General features: G+C 43.3%; 1 protein-coding gene across 4 annotated transcripts in view; it reads right to left on the bottom strand.

Annotated features, from left to right (window-relative positions):
* The window catches only part of galntl6 (polypeptide N-acetylgalactosaminyltransferase like 6), a 1,033,047-nt gene that overhangs the window by 889,264 nt on the left and 125,955 nt on the right, over positions 1-17,828 (bottom strand). The gene's annotated exons all lie outside the window — the stretch shown is intronic.

Genomic DNA, 17,828 nt, shown 5'->3' with positions numbered 1-17,828 from the left:
TTTAATCCCACCAAAACAAGTCACAAAATTGAATTCGATAAACCTGGTCATTTGTGATACCAGAAAAATTATCTTGAAGCCTGCCAGATTTTCATAAAAACCCAACCGGTTCACTCATGTCCTTTTGGGGTAGCAGGTTCAGGGAAGGGAGCATGTCACCTCTATCCAGTCCAATCTTTGTACGACTCGAGTCCGCACTTTGTGGTTTGATTCATTACGGCCCGGAATTTGCTCTGAGCGGCGAGCGAACAGCGGCTCACTGCTCATTAGATTTAAACTTACCCACAAACGATCCACGGGCTTTAGTGCGGGAACTTCCTCTAATGCTGAGCTGCAAAAAAAAGTGCAGCATCCTCTCCTGGGAATCTGTGAGCTGTGTGAGCGGGGAAAGGATCTCTCTGTCCCCTCAATCAATCAGATCGAAGCATCATTGACAAGCCGCGCAGACACAGAACAAGGAAGTGAAAGTTACAGCAGTAAATTCAATGTAAAATCGGTTAGAGAAAGCAAAATAAAGAAAGCATAAGAAATATTGAATTAAAAGACAGAGATAAAAGAGACAGAAAAAATAAAAAAAATAAAAATGTAATTTTTTTTTAAATGTCCAACAACAAATAAAGTCGGAAGGAATAAGACACCACATTTTTTAAAACTTAATTTTCAGTGCCAGAGTTTGTTTTGCAGTCATTAATACTTACCACACTGTTACAAGTTAGCTTAGACCTAAAAAACCCAGCGTGCCTTCTTCTGTGCAGCAATCTCGCCTTTGAGTCAGAAGGTTGTGGGTTCAATTGCACCCCAGACACTTGAGCACATAGTCCAGGCTGACACTTCAATGCTGTATTGAGGGAGTGATGCGATATCAGACGCGCCGTCTTTCAAAAGAGAAATTAAACCCAGACAACCGTCTGCCCTCTCAGGTGGCTGTAAAAAATGATCCTCTGGCACTATTCAAAGAAGAGCAAGTGAGGTGTCTTGTCTGTTATTTATCCTCAGTCAACATCTCTAAAATAGATTAACTGGTTATTTACCTCATTGTTCTTTGTAGGACCTTGCTGAGTGAAAATTGATTGCTACCTTACAAGAGTGACCACAGGTACTTCATTGGATGTGTAGCACTTTGGGACATCCTGGGAATGTGGAATACAAATTCAAGTTCTTTCTTTCTCTCCATATTCACCAGGCTCCCTTTTAAAACACCTCAGATAACTTTGCCTTTACAACAGATACAAAAGTTTCCATTTCTTTTTCCTGTCCTGAAGAATGCTCTGGTCAAATATATACTCCACACCTCTGTGCAATACTGTGTGGTGCCATTATCATGGAAGATTTGCTGCCTGACAAGTAATACATTAGTGTTTACCGGTGCTTGGACACCACGTTAATGGTGTCCCTGCCCTTAAGTCTCAGTGCTCCATAAATGATTTGCGCTGTGACAGATAAGCAGGGAGAAAATATCACCCATTATTCGTATCAAAAAACAATACATTTTGATGCAAGCAGAGGAAAATTAACTCCAAGTGCTTAAAAACAAATCAACTAATGACGGCAGAGAAATCGAGCAAACGTTTTTACATTGAAAAGGTAATTGGCTCAGGAAATGAGTTATCAGAGGAGGACATTGAAGTGAAGAGTGGAAATGGGTTGGAGGTGTGTTTCTGGAGGGGGAGAAAGCATTGATGGATATGCTGAGAATAGAGAAAGGTTAAGGTCAATCGAAAGGGGATAGCCTTGTTGGTGTGAAGAGCTTTCAGAAGCTTTGACAATGTGACAAGGAGCTGTGTAAATGCCAGGTTTTTCTCCTTGCATGTAAACGTTCCTTTATCATAGAATCATAGAATGATACAGCACAGAAGGAGGCCATTCAGCCCATCATGTCTGTGCCGGCTCTTTGAAAGAGCTAACCAATTAGTCCCACTCCCCTGCCCTTTCCCCATAGTCCTGCAAATTTTTCCCCTTCAAGTATTTATCCAATTCCCTTTTGAAAGTTACCACTGAATCTGCTTCCACCGCCCTTTCAGGGAGAGCATTCCAGATCATCATAATTCGCTGTGTAAAAAAAAATTCTCCTCATCTCGCCTCTGGTTCTTTTGCCAATTACCTTAAATCTGTGTCCTCTGCTTACCCTGAACTGCTAGCATGAATCGAAGTATTACTGTATGCAGAAGTTAAGGCAATTCTTCTTGAATCTTTAAAAATTTTCAGATCTCACCACTGAATTCAAAAATTGATGGCTATAAAGTGTTGAACGATCACAGTAGTGTGTGAGAAGAACATGGAACTCCTGTTACTGCTAATGTTGAGCAGAACATTAGGATTTGAACCTTGAATTTATTTTTCTGCGCGTCCAACTATATTTCACAAACTTAAGAGGATAGATTTTCTGAATCCTTGCCTTGATGAGGTAACTCACAAGCAGATTCAAACACACATTAGAAAATCTATTCTTCTATTTCAGCAATAAATCAAATCGTTTTTTCCACTGAAAGACGTGGGGTTAGGCACAACTCATTCCTTTGCATCATTAATTAGTGTCAATGGGCAGCTAAATTCTTGAACTTGCTCAAAAGGAAACACATCTAACTACAGATAACCAGCAAATTCAATTTGCCAAGATAAATGTTCCTATCAGGAACTCAGTTGTGCATTGATACTATTTCATTATAGAACTCCAAGAATGAATTCACACTGCACTGCGTTGCTAAGAAATGGCTTTGCTTCGCACTGATGCTGCAGTTATAGTAGAAATGGAGTAAACCCAGTCTCAGGATCTGAATTAAAATTGCAGCACAGAGGAACAGGACTTCTTGAAGGAGACAATCTCGCTCTGCGCTGCTTTGGAGTCAGTGCGGGCCAAGGCAACTGGTTCACACTCCACAAGTTTAAAGCTGGTGAAAAGCTGAATGCATTTTGCACCGACAGAGCCTATAGTGCAAATGACCACTAGGGAAGGCTTCAGTGGCTAGATGCTAAGTATTTGACAGGGTGGAGGGTTGCTTGTTTCAAATCCACTCACTGGGTGTAATTTTTCGCTGGTGTAAAATGAGTAATATCGAATTAGCCTTCCCTTATAGTGTCAGCTGTGGCTCAGTGGGTAGCACTCTCGCCTGTGAGTCAGAAGGTCATGGGTTCAAGTCCCGCTCCAGAGACTTGAGTATATAATCCAGGCTGATACTCCCAGTACAGTGCCGAGGAAGTCCTGCACTTCTGGCGGGGCCATCTTTCGGATGTGACATTAAACCGAGGCCCTCTCGGGCGGATGTAAAAGATCCCATGGCAAAATCTTGAAGAGGAGCAGGGGAGTTTTCCCTGGTGTCCTGGCCAATAGTTGTCACACAATCATTATCACATTGCTGTTTGTGGGATCTTGTTGTGTGCAAATTGGCTGCTGTGTTTACAACATCACAACAGTGACCACACTTCATTGGTTGTAAAGTGTTTTGGGACATCCTGAGGTTGTGAAAGGTGCTATATAAATGCTAGTCTTCCTTTCTAAATTAACAGGTAGAATAGAGTTAAGGGGCAGGGCCACAAGAGTAGTTGAAAAAATAAGTCTTTAGTTGGGTTTGTAAAGCGGGGAAGGATAAATAAGAGACACATGGGGCCCGATTTTCCCGGGAAATTGCGGGTGATTGAGGGCGGTGGGCCTCCGAAAATTGGGGAAATCCTGTTCCAAATGTACATTCAGGTACTTAAGACACTTTATTTGTGACATATTACATGATTAGAACGATTTTTAACTTACCTGGGCGGCTTTCCCATGGCTTCCGATTCACGCCTGGTGAAACCAGTTGTGAAGGGCCGGAGCAGGCAAAAAGAACCAAAATAAATGACATAAAAAACCACTGCACGAAGTTAAAACACAAAATCAACCTACCTTTCCACCCTGCTCCGATGTCTCCCTCTCCGATCCCCTCTTCTTCACCCCCCCCCTCCGATCTCCCCTTCTTCACCCCCCCGATCTCTCCCTCTTCACTCCCCTGATCTTCTCCTCTCCCCCCCCGATCTTCCCCTTCCCCACCAATCTTCCACTCTCCCCCCCCGATCTTCCCCTCTCCTCCCCCAATCTTCCCCTTCCCCCCACTGATCTTCAACCTTTTTCCCCCCACCCCCCCGCCCTCGATCTTCCGTTCCAGTGCTGGATGACGTTTCGCTCTCTCGCTTTCTCTTCCCCCCCCACTCGCGTTGCAGCTCCTGACGGCAGCCAGCTTGTCAATCAGGATGGCTGCCGGGCACGAATCCCGGAGAGCACGTTAATCACCATCAATTACAATGCGATCGGGTCGGAAACAGTAAGGTTTGTTTATTTGGGTTTGCCACGCGCACCTTCACCCCCCCACTGCCAACCCCGCCACCATTTCAAAATTGAGCCCATTAACTCCATAAACTCCACTGTAGATGCCTTTACTAAGTTGGTTTTATGAGCCACAGCTGAACTGTTGTAACATTAATAAAGATGTAATATCGCATTGCTGTTTGTGGGACGTTGTTGTGCACAAATTGCCTGTTGCGTTTCCTACAATACAACAATGACTGCCCTTCAAAAAAGTACTTAATTGGCTGTAAACATAGAAACATAGAAAATAGGAGCAGGAGTAGGCCATTCGGCCCTTCGAGCCTGCTCTGCCATTCAATATGATCATGGCTGATCCTCTATCTCAATACCATATTCCCGCTCTCTCCCCATACCCTTTGATGCCTTTTGTGTCTAGAAATCTATCTAGCTCCTTCCTAAATCTATTCAATGACTTGGCCTCCACAGCCTTCTGTAGTAGAGAATTCCATAGGTTCACCACCCTCTGAGTGAAGAAATTTCTCCTCATCTCAGTCCTAAATATCCTACCCCATATCCTGAGACTGTGACCCCCCTCGTTCTGGAACCCCCAGCCAGGGGAAACATCCTCCCCGCATCCAGTCTGTCTAGCCCTGTTAGAATTTTATACGTTTCAATGAGATCCCCTCTCATTCTTCTGAACTCGAGTGAATACAGGCCTCGTCAGCCCAATCTCTCCTCATATGACAGCGTATGAAAGTGCTTTGGGATGTCCTAAGGTTTTGAAAGGCGCTATATAAATGCAAGAAATTAATTATTATTATACACCCCGCCCGATTGAAGTCAATGGAAGGGAAAATGGACAGGGTGTATAATGGGCGGCCAAAATGATATCTCTCGTGTTATCCCATAGCCCAACATTGAAATGACCTTCACTGCTTCTACATGAGTCTAGCTCTCGAGCAAAGGACTCAACCTAAGTGCGCTCCAATCTTATCCAGATGCTAAATTGATAACCAATCGTTTCTGGGAACTCAACAGAAAACCAGTATCAAAGTATGACCCTTCTGTAGGAATTGCACAGTCCTGGTCCTGGGTCAATGATGGAGAGATAGCCACTCACTCTATAGTTGGCCTTTGACTCTGCTGCCTGTATCTTAACTCACACCTAGTCCTGTTCACCCATCACTCCTTCACTCGCTGACCTACATTGGCTCCCGGTCCGGAAACACTTCGATTTTAAAATTCTCATCCTTGTTTTCATATCCCTCCATGGCCTCACCCCCCGCCCCCCCCCCCCGCCCCATCTCTGTAACCTCCTCCAGCCCTACAGCCCTCCGAGATCTCTGCGCTCCTCAAATTCTGGCCTCTTGTGCATCCCCGATTTTCATTGCTCCACCATTGGCGGCTGAACCTTCAGCTGCCTGGGCCATAAGCTCTGGAATTCCCTCCCTAAACCTCTTCGCCTCTCTATCGTCCTCTCCTCCTTTAAGACGCTCCTTGAAACCTGCCGCTTTGGCCAAACTTTTGGTCATCTGTCCTGATATCTCCTTACATGGCTCAGTGTGAAATTGTGTTTGATAATCGCTCCTGTGAAGCGCCTTGGGACATTTTTACTACGTTAAAGGCGCTATATAAATGCAAGTTGTTGTAGTTGACTGAGCGTTGGCTGTGGACAACTTTGGCCGTTTTTTTGGATTGATAGATGGGGATACACTGCTTCTAAACTCGAAGAGGAATTTTCGGCCTTTGTGTTCCCAGTGGCGATCCTCTCCTGCAGGGCACCTGACCCCAATCTGCATATTTAAAGAAGGACCCCGCCGGCTTTGGTCGGACGGGCTTAGCTGCCCATCCAGAAGCCAGAGCAAAAAATCGTGGTCAGCTGGGTTTGGGCGGCTTTTCAGCGGGCATGCATTCCGGGACATTGTAACTGCCCAACTGCCCGGTTTACACCAGGTCCGTAGGGTTAAAATCGTGCCCAATCCACCCCCCCCCCCACCATGTTAATGTGAATGCTCATTTAAAAAGCACGCCGTCCCATAGATTGATATATGTTTCATTATGGATAAACCATCGAATAACATAAACAGCCTTATAGATACATCTCTCTCTTTTGGTCTTTCCTTCCTCCCCCCCACCCCCCTCCCCTATTTTCCCTGGCTCTGTGCTTGCGTCAAAGCTGTTCATCTCTAACATTTTCCAGTCCTGATGAAAGGTCATCGATCTGAAACGTTTAACTCTGTTTCTCTCTCCACAGATCTTGCCTGACCTGCTGATTTTTTGCCAGCATTTTCACTTTTTTTTTGTCACGTTTCCAGCCTCGGCGGTATTTTGCACTTGTCTTATAGATACAGTTTGATGCACGACATGGCAAGCGATCCATTACTGGAAAGAGCTACTTTGACCTAAAGCAATCACTCTAGTTTTATTCAAATATAGTTAAGTGACTACTGCGACTCTTTGTGATGAATGCGTTAATTAACGAGCGTGTTCTGGGCCTGTGTTTGGACAGCAATTTCCGTGGACCACTGTCCTGCTTTTAGACTGCAGACCAGGACCCAGTCTTGGTGCTGTGTTCTAGAATTATAAAATCATACAGCACAGAAGGAGGCCATTCCACCCATTGTGCCTGTGCCAGCTCTTTGAAAGAGCTATCCAATTAGTCCCACTCCCTTGCTCTTTCCCCACAGCCCTGTAATTTTTTTTCACTTCAAGTATTTATCCAATTCCCCTTTGGAAAGTTACTGTTGTATCTGCTTCCACCACCCTCTCAGGCAGTGCATCCCAGATCACAACAGACGCTGCGTAAATTTTTTTTTCCTCGTGTTGCCTCTGCTTCTTTTGCCAACCACCTTAAATCTGTGTCCTCTGGTTACAGACCTTTCTGCCACCGGAAAGAGTTTCTCCTTATTTACTCATGATTTTGAACACTTCTATCAAATCTCCCCTTAACCCTCTCTGCTCTAAGGAGAACAACCCCAGCTTCTCCAGTTTCTCCACATAGCTGGTCCCACATCCCTGATACCATTCTAGTAAATTCTATTGTGTAAGGCCCCAACCTTGTGGGACCAGGTCCTTCTCGTTCACTCCACACCACCCTTAATCTGACAGAATGTGCGTAAACCCCGATTTTTATGGGTCCCCAAGACCTTCAGCTTCTCTATATACGGACTCCTAAAGTGTCCGTGCAGCTTCAGAACGACTGGTGATTATCACTCCCCTTTCAACTTTACCAAATGAACTGGTCTTGGCATCCAAGGCTCAACGGATGAGTTTTTTTTGTGTCTTGTTATCACCTTGTGGAAATCTGAAAATCCTACTATACATTTGTGTACACAGGTTGTGTAGTGTGCAGAGTGTACACAGGTTGTGTAGTGTAGGGCACAGAGTGTACACAGGTTGTGTAGTGTACGGTGCAGACTGTATACAGGTTGTGTAGTGTAGTGTATAGAGTGTACTCAGGTTGTAAAGTGTAGGGCGCAGAGTGTACACAGGTTGTGTAGTGTAGTGTGCAGTGTACACAGGTTGTCTAGTGCACAGAGTGTACATGGGTTGTGTAGTGTAGTGTGCAGACTGTACACAGGTTGTCTATTGTGCAGAGTGTACACAGGTTGTCCAGTGTGCAGAGTGTACACAGGTTGTCTATTGTGCAGAGTGTACACAGGTTGTCCAGTGTGCAGAGTGTACACAGGTTGTCTATTGTGCAGAGTGTACACAGGTTGTCCAGTGTGCAGAGTGTACACAGGTTGTCCAGTGTGCAGAGTGTACACAGGTTGTCCAGTGTGCAGAGTGTACACAGGTTGTCTAGTGTGCAGAGTGTACACAGGTTGTGTATGTAGTGTGCAGAGTGTACACAGGTTGTGTGGTGTAGTGTGTAGCTCCTCAATAACACCTTTGTAAATGCAGTTCTCTGTCATCTTTATGATCAAAAGAGGTTCCCACCATGTCACGAACAAGATGTATCTCTAAAGCTCTGGCACCATAGCGCACAAATGCTTTTTAACCATTGTTTATCTTTACACTTGAGTTCTCTTCTGCTTCCCCAGTATCTCTATATTTATATAGTGCCTTTCACCACCTTAGGACATCCCAGTGCTTTACAGCCAATGAGGTAACTTTGAAGTGTAGTCACTGTTGTAATGTAGGAAACACGGCAGCCAATTTTCACACAGCAAGATCGCACATGAGAAAATAACCAGATAATCTGTTTTTTGTGATATTGGTTGAGGGATAAATATTGATCAGGACACTAGAGAGATCTCCCCTGCTCTTCTTTGATATGTGCCATGGGATCTTTTACGTCCACCTAAGAGAGCAGACGGGGCCTCGGTTTAACGTCTCATCTGCAAGAGGGCACCTCCGACAGTGCAGCACTCCCTCAGTACTGCACTGGAGCGTCAGCCTAGATTTTGTGCTCAAATCTCTAGAGTGGGACTTGAACCCACAACCTTCTGACTCAGACATCCCTTTCAGCCTGTTTGATCTCATCCTCTTGGAATACAAACGCAACCGACTCCCCGTTGTTGTTTCTAGCTGTTACGAATCCGGGCCCCGATCACCCTTCCTACAAGAAAGGGTTCCTTATCATGCAAGGCTACTACCATGTGGGACTAGCCCCAGTAAGCAGGAAGGAAAGAGACTTGCATTTATATATTGCCAATCACAACCTCAGGATGTCCCCAGGTGATTCACAGCCAATGAAATATTTTTGAAGTTTAGTCACTATTGCAGCGTAGGGAAGCAGGGCAGTCAATTTGCTGAGGCCCTAATCTTCCGATCGGCACTTGCAGTATGCAAGGTATCTCTTCACGGGTGTGGACTACCCTAGTGAAAATTTTGGTCTGTCTATCTGCTGATTGTTTGCTTATTTTAATGCTTGCTGATTAATTAGGAAGCTGGTATGAAGTACTTGTTCTGACTTCAGTGAACATGCCTACTGACTGAAGATATTAATTCAGCTCCCATACACCGTTAGTCACTATCATTCTTACAGGCAAATTCAGCTGATGAATCTCAACAGCATTCACCGTCTACAAAAAAAAATCAACAACTGAGAGGCAGAAGTGAGCAAATAGGCATACAGTAAAATGAAACAAAATTACTTTACTTTGTTTTAAAAAGGATAATATTGATGCCGAAACTCGCAGTTGTTCCTTAAAATCCAGTGATAGCACTCTCACACCTGAACCCCACTCCAAAGATTTGAGCACAAAATCTAGGCTGACACTTCCAGTGTGGTACTGAGGGAGCGCTAGCATTGTCGGACATGCTGTCTTTCAAATGAGACGTTAAATTGAGGTACTCACTGCCCTCTCAGGTGGATGTAAAAGATCCCACAGTGCTGTTTAAAGAAGAGAAGGGGAGTTCTCCCAGTGTCCTGCGCCAATATTTATTCCTCATCCAACTTCACTAAAGAGAGATTATCTGGTTATTTATCTGTAGTTCCTGGAGGCTCTAGGACAATCCGAGAGGGTTGCCACCTGTAGGACATCAGTCTTCCATTTTCAGTGCTCACATCTCCTTTCAGAAACGTCCAAATCCAACAGCACAAAAACCTCCCTCTTTGTGTACGTCCTTTTCTAACTATAAATGAGATACCAACATTACAATCAGTAACTACACTTCAAAAGCACTTCATTGGGTGTAAAGCACTTTGGGACGTTCTGAGGTCATGAAGGGTGCCATACAAACGCAAGTCTTTCTTTCTTTTTGCAATTACATCTACATCATCAGTTATAACATCCCACTGCACTCCCAGTGTAAATATTTGTTCTCACACTTCATAATCAAAGTGTTTCATTTTCAGTTTTCATCACAAAAATGGGCCACATTGCATAATGCGATCAACAAAACACTGGTAAAAATTCTAGAATTCCATGTAATAAAAATGGAAACTAATTTATTCAGCAACAACTTGCATTTATATTGTGTTTTAATGCAGAAAACTGTCCCAAGGTACTTTACAGAGGTGTCATGAAAAAACAATGGGCACTAGTCACAGGCCTGTGTTTTTGAACTGATGGTTATTTTATGAGCTGTCAGCTTTTTGGTGGCTGTGTCAACCATTTTCATAGAATCATACAATCTTACAGCACAGAAGGAGGCCATTCATGCCTGTGCCGGCTCATTGAAAGAGCTATCCAATTAGTCCCACTCCCCTGTCCTTTCCCCATAGTAATTTTTTCCTTTTCAAGTATATATCCAATTCTCTTTTGAAAGTTATTACTGAATCTGCTTCCACCGCCCTTTCAGGCAGCGCATTCCAAATCATAACAAATTGCTGCGTTAAAAAACATTCTCCTCATCTCCTCCCTCTGGTTCTTCAGTCAATTATCTTAAACCTGGGTCCTTTGGTTACCGACCCTACTGCTAGTGAAAACAGTTTCTCCTTACTTACTCTGTCAAAACACCTCATAATTTTGAACAACTCTATTAAATCTTCCCTTTTCTGCTCTAAGGCAAACAATCCCAGCTTCTCTATTTTCTCCACATAACTGAAGTCCCTCGTCCCTGGTACCATTCTGGTAAATCACCTCTGCCCCCTTGGCATCCTCCCGAAGGTGTGGTTCTCAGAATTGGACAGAATACTCCAGCTGAGGCCTAACCAGTGATTTATAGATTTTAAAACTGTTTGTCAGCCATTTTAAAGCTTTTTGTCAGCCATTTTGAAGCAGTATGTCAGCTTATATTAGTATTTGAGGTTGGCATGTCTGCAATAACAACATTTCAAAACAGCTGGCACCAGTAAAAGTTGGGTTGTCGTAAAAGCACAACTTGCTCACTAATGCCCCTTAGGGATGGAAACCAGCTGTCCCCAGTCTAACCTCTATGTGACTCCAGTCCCACACCTAAGTGGTTGACTGCCTTCTGAAGTGGCCTAACAAAGCCACACAGTTGCATCAAATTTGGGCAACCGGGGGCTGGGCAATAAATGCCAATGACGCCCTCATCCCGAGAATTATTTATTTTTTTAAAACGTTGTTCTTTATTTCAGGAACTGGCGAACATGTCTCTTTAAAGGAAGCTGAGGAGAAGTGCACACGTTAGCTATCAAACAATTTTTTTTTAAAGTACATTGTACCATACAAGGACTATGAATCTTAAATGGGTTTCCCATGGAGTTTGGGATGAGTTTTCTTTGGCAAAAGGCGAGTAATTTTCCGGTAGGCCTTCATCCTGATTTGTATTTAGGGCTTCTAATAACGTGTTGCTGCTCCCTTGTCTCTTTGCCAACAGTATGGACGCAGCTAGAAAGGGGCCTAAGTACCAGCGATAGTGCAGCAGGTAGGTATACACATTTAAAAGGGTATCAGTAGGTGAGGAATCTATACAACAAACAGGTAAATTTAGCTTCTACCACTGGAAAGCTATTGTCAAATGACCTGAGAGAATTGGGGTGACACTGCACTGTGCAATACCATGCTTCACGATATTAGTCATGAATAATTTAACGCGCTGCTATTGAAATTCCTATGCCTGCTATTTCAACAAAGGTATAAAACTGTCTGTTAAAATATTCATATGAAATTCCTCTGGCTGGAACATAGGAACAGGAATAGGCCATTCAGCCCCTCCAGTCTGTTCTGCCATTCAAATAGATCATGGCTGATTTGTATCTTAACTCCATCTACCCGCCTTGGTTCCATATCCCTTAATACCCTTGCCGAACAAAAATCTATCAATCTCAGTCTTGAAATTTTCAATTGACCCCCAGCCTCAATAGCTTTTTGGGGGAAGAGAGTTCCAGATTTCCACTACCCTTTGTGTGAAGAAGTGCTTCCTGACATCACCCCTGAATGGCCTAGCTCTAATTTTAATGTGTTTTTCCCTTGTTCTGGACTCCCCTCTCCAGAGGAAATAGTTTTTCTCTATCTACCCTATCAATTGCTTTAATCGTCTTAAACACCCCAATTAGGTCACCCCTTAATCTTCTACACTCAAGGGAATACAAGCCTTGTCTATGCAACCTGTCCTATTTTAGTGACGAGTTAACAGTTTTGTTTCAAATAGCGGAGAAAGGAATTTCATACAACTGCATGACGGAACACTGACATTGCATGATGCAATTGAACCCTAAATAAAACTGCATTTTTATATTTTTCACTTTTCTATACAGAATACCAAATGAGATCTTTTTTAAATGTTATCAACCACAACCAAACAGAAATCTGCAATTTTTTTCTTCCTTAAAATTAATTTTTTTAACTCGCGCTAATTCAAAAACGGTTTCTATTAAATTAGTGCTTGGACCTAAACGAGAAGTCTAAAAATTAACAATTATGCCGTATATCTTATATTAAACATGGTGTGTGGTTGCAACACTCCATTGGTATTGTGCCTGTGCTGTCAGAGTGATGTTATGCAACTCATTAAATTAATTGGCACCCACTTCACATAATGTGGCCATCAATCAATTGTTTTTAAGCCTCTTCTGTGACATTTAAGTGCAAATCCAAATTTCAACCACTAGGTGATGCTGCACATGAGAACGGAGGACATCTTGGCAAAGGAGACAAAAGGTTGAGTTCTCCAAGTACATCCGAAACAGAAATAATATCACAAAGTGAGTACTGACGCCACTGTGTCAGCCAAAGAGTTGGAAGTGGGACAGGACTTACGATGAGACTTAACGGTGGGTCTTACTGCTGTACTTCAAGCAAACAGAGTCTATTTTATCGCAAACAGTCTACTTGCTCAGCAAACGGAATCTATTTAAGAAGAGTGTCTATGAACTACAGCAAACAGAACTCATGACCGAAACTACAGCAAAGTCTCCTGATAAAGGCAGGATTATTTCTCCAGCAGTGAGTGGAGGATAGTTATATAATACAAACTCTGTGCGCAAAATCAATCCCAGTCACTTACAGCAGTGCGGACTCCAGGCGTGATTGTGGGGGGAGTTACCCAAACAGCCCCATTCTGGCTGGGACTTGTGGTCTCACTATCTGTAGCCATAACATAAAGCACAACCAAAAAGCCAAATAATGCATTGTACTGGCTACACGGAAGATGAATTTTCCATACCCAGGGGTAACTGTTTCAAACTAATGCATGCTGAAGCAGTGACGACCCATGAGAAATCACAAGAACCCTGAATCGATCACGAACCTGAAAAGCGTATAAATATAGGGAACCAAAATGTTAAGTATGCTGTTTCAAACTGGAGCACTTTGAAATCCCTGGTCCAGTAGCCTCAGCTGTGGTCTATTTAATGAGTCTCATCCACAAGCTAATGGATGCATATTCCGAGAGGGCATCCGGATAAAGCTGTAAATACTCCAAACTCTCACTGAACTGAAGCAGTACGAGTGGACCAAAGATCACCTACACCTCACCCCTCCACCATGGAAGGTACAGTCCTTCAGTGAACCAAGTACAAATCAGAAATGTTTCACACCCTTACTACCTCCATTAAATCAACATAAGAAATTTAGATCTGGAAAGCAACATATGCTGTTGTCCTAACCTTCCCGAGCATAAATACCAAGCCTGGAAATGAATGTAGTTCTTCGCCCACGGAATGGACAGTCCAGTCTAGAAGCACAAACTAACATTTAACCTTCACCGACCCACCCCCACCTTGAGCAGAAATTCAGGCATGAGATCACAAAGGAACATTTATCCTCAACAACACTGACCAGAGATACAGGCATCGGATCAGAAAACCCCATATAACCTCAACCGCCCTCCAAACAGAAATGTCGGGATAGGATCACAACTCCAGTAAAATCTCCCCTCCCTCAAGCAGAGAGACTGCACCCTCATGCAGTAAAAATATCATGACTATACCCCATAGATATGTGGAAGATACCTCAAGCTGGCCATGGCACCCCTGGTCTAACCATCATTATGGTGATCGGAGCACACAAACCTCACCTGAGCATATCTCCTTGTTGAGCTTCACCTATCCAAACTCCTCATTCTCCTTTCTCCATTCTCGTCTCCCTAACTTTCATCTGCCTCTTCCTTTCCCCTCTCTCATCTCCCTCTCTCCCCCTATTTCTTCTCCCTCTTCCCATCTCCCCACCTCTCAGTCCCTCTATCCCCCTTCTTCCTTCCCTTTTCTCCTCACTTCCAATCCCTCTCTCTCTCCTGCCTCTTCTCCTCCCTTCTCTCTCTCCCCCCTTCTGTCTACAGGAGAGATAGGGAAAATGGAAGAGGGGGAGGAGTAGCCTTAGTGATTAGAGATGAAATCACTTCAATGATAAATGAGGATATAATGAGAGGTAAGCAGCCAACATAGACCTTATGGGTTGAATTGAGAAATAGGAAAGGATCTAAGACTATAGTGGGAGTTGTATATAGGAGCCCTGGCAACAGCTTTGAAGTGATAGATTGTATAAATGCAGAGATTAGTCAAGCGTGTAAGAAAGGCATAGTGGTCTTAATGGGGGACTTTAACCTTCACATAGATTGGGAAAAGCAGACTAGCAACTGTCAGAAAGGTAGTGAATTTTTTGAGTGTGTTCGGGATAGTTTTCTACAGCAGTATGTCCTAGAGGCAACAAGGGGGCAAGCCATACTAAATTTAGTAACGACTAATAAACCAGATTTAGTTAACGGCTTAACTGTACGCGAACATCTATCCAATAGCGATCATAACATGATCGAGTTCAATGTAGTGTTTGAAAGGGAAAAAAGTGAGTCAGCTGCTAAGATTCTAGACTTGGGTAAGGCCGACTTCAATGGATGAGACAGAGACTGTCCACAGTAAACTGGGCAAATCTGTTAATGGGTAAAACGACTAATGATCAGTGGGAAATGTTTAAAGAAACATTTAACGTGATACAGAATCGGTTTATACCCCTGAGGGGCAAGAACTCTACTTGCCAAAAAAAACAGCCATGGACAACTAAAGAGGTAAGGGACAGTATAAGACATAAGGAAAGGGCATACAAAAAGGCAAAAAATGGCACAGATCCTGACGAATGGGAAAGATACAAAGATCAACAAAGGGTCACAAAACAGATAGTAAGAGCTACAAAAAGAGAGTATGAAAAGAAACTTGCAAGGGATGTCAAAACCAATACGAAGAACTTTTATAGTTATATTAGGAAAAAGAGGGTGGTCAGGAGCAGTGTTGGCCCCTTAAAAACAGAAAGTGGGGATATTGTCATTGACAATGGGGAAATGGCAGACATGTTGAATAATTACTTTGCGTCAGTATTTACAGTAGAAAAAGAGGATAGCATGCCGGAAATCCCAAGAAAACTAATATTGAATCGGGGACAGGGACTCAATAAAATTAACATAAGTAAATCAACAGTAATGAAGAAAATAATAGCACTAAAGAGTGACAAATCCCCAGGAACAGATGGTTTCCATCCCAGGGTTTTAAAGGAAGTAGGTGAGCACATTGCAGATGCCCGAACTATAATCTTTCAAAGTTCTCTAGATTCAGGAACTTTCCCTCTAGATTGGAAAATTGCACATGTCACTCTGCTTTTTAAGAAAGGAGAGAGAGGGAATCCAGGGAATTATAGATCAGTTAGCCGAACATCTGTTGTGGGGAAAATTATGGAATCTATAATTAAGGATAGGGTGACTGAACACCTCGAGAATTTTCAGTTAATCAGAGAGAGCCAGCATGGATTTGTGAAAGGTAGGTCGTGCCTGACAAGCCTGATTGAATTTTTTGAAGAGGTGACTAAAGAATTGGATAGGGGAATGTCAATAGATGTTATTTATATGGACTTCCAGAAGGCATTTGATAAAGTCCCACATAAGAGACTGTTAGCTAAGATAGAAGCCCATGGAATCGAGGGAAAAGTACAGACTTGGTTAGGAAGTTGACTGAGCGAAAGGCAACAGAGAGTAGGGATAATGGGTAGGTACTCACATTGGCAGGATGTGACTAGTAGAGTCCCACAGGGATCTGTCTTGGGGCCTCAATTATTCACAATATTTATTAATGACTTAGATGAAGGCATAGAAAGTCTCATATCTAAGTTTGCCGATGGCACAAAGATTGGTGGCATTGTAAGCAGTGGAGATGAAAACATAAAATTACAAAGGGATATTGATAGATTAGGTGAATGGGCAAAACTGTGGCAAATGGAATTCAGTGTAGGCAAATGTGAGGTAATCCACTTTGGATCAAAAAAGGATAGAACAGGGTACTTCCTAAATGGTAAAAAGTTAAAAACAGTGGATGCCCAAAGGGACTTAGGGGTTCAGGTACATAGATCATTGAAGTGTCATGAACAGGTGCAGAAAATAATCAATAAGGCTAATGCTGGCCTTTATATCTAGAGGACTGGAGTACAAGGGGGCAGAAGTTATGCTGCAGCTATACAAAACCCTGGTTAGACTGCACCTGGAGTACTGTGAGCAGTTCTGGGCACCGCACCTTCGGAAGGACATATTGGCCTTGGAGGGAGTGCAGTGTAGGTTTACTAGAATGATACCTGGACTTCAAGGGTTAAATTACAAGGAGAGATTGCACAAATTGGGGTTGTATTCTCTGGAGTTTAGAAGGTTAAGGGGTGATCTGATCGAAGTTTATAAGATATTAAGGGGAACAGATAGGATGGATAGAGAGAAACTATTTCTGCTGGTTGGGGATTCTAGGAGTAGGGGGCACAGTCTAAAAATTAGAGACAGACCTTTCAGGAGCGAGATTAGAAAACCTTTCTACATACAAAGGGTGGTAGAAGTTTGGAACTCTCCTCCGCAAACGGCAATTGATACTAGCTCAATTGCTAAATTTAAATCTGAGATAGATAGCTTTTTGGCAACCGAAAGTATGAAGGGATATGGGCCAAAGGCAGATATATGGAGTTAGATCAAAGATCAGCCATGATCTTATCAAATGGCGGAGCAGGCTACTGCTGTTCCTATATTGCTATGTTCCTATGTTCCTCTTTCCCTCCCCTCTCTTTCCCCTCTCTCCCATCCCTCCTCTTCCTCTCCCTCTCTCCCCTGTCATTTGCCTAACTCCCTTCTCCTTCTCTCCCTGCCTCCTTCCATCTTCCACCCACCTCCTCACGTCTCCCCCTGTATTTCCTATAACCTCCCATGTTCCTCTTTCCCCCTCCCCCCTTCTTGGTCAAATTTGATTGCCCTCTAACCCTGCTTGACCTAAATATGTGACTTGGTCTTGACCGCTGATGCTCAATGCCACAGGAGGTCGACTAGTATACTGATAGATTTCCTGTGGTGTTGCCTCTGGTCAGTCGGTGAATATATTTTTTTTATATGCAAGATGGCAACAGTTTTGGGACGAGAGAGTTCAGAAACTCACTCCACAGAGCCACCTACTGGCCAGAGCCTGCAACTACACTGTGACACAGCATGGACATTGGATTTACAATGGTCACTTATTGACACAAAAATGTGACCAAAAATGATTGACAACAGGAAGTAAGGTTTGTAGACAAGAAGTGCACAGCCTTTGCAATATTTTGAATAAGGTACTAGTCAGACACCCCTGGCCCCCCGGTGCTGCACAACAGAAGGAAAGAGCAATTGTCGTCTTCAGAAGGAGGGCAGGGATAATTGGACCAGGCCATGCAGACACAATTCATTCTCCATTTTAAAATCATACATTTTTCCT

This window comes from Heptranchias perlo, chromosome 4, assembly GCF_035084215.1.
Source record: "Heptranchias perlo isolate sHepPer1 chromosome 4, sHepPer1.hap1, whole genome shotgun sequence".
NCBI classification, from domain to species: Eukaryota; Metazoa; Chordata; class Chondrichthyes; order Hexanchiformes; family Hexanchidae; genus Heptranchias; species Heptranchias perlo.
Note: the sequence above shows the minus strand (reverse complement) of the source record. Positions and strands in the feature narration are given on the sequence as shown.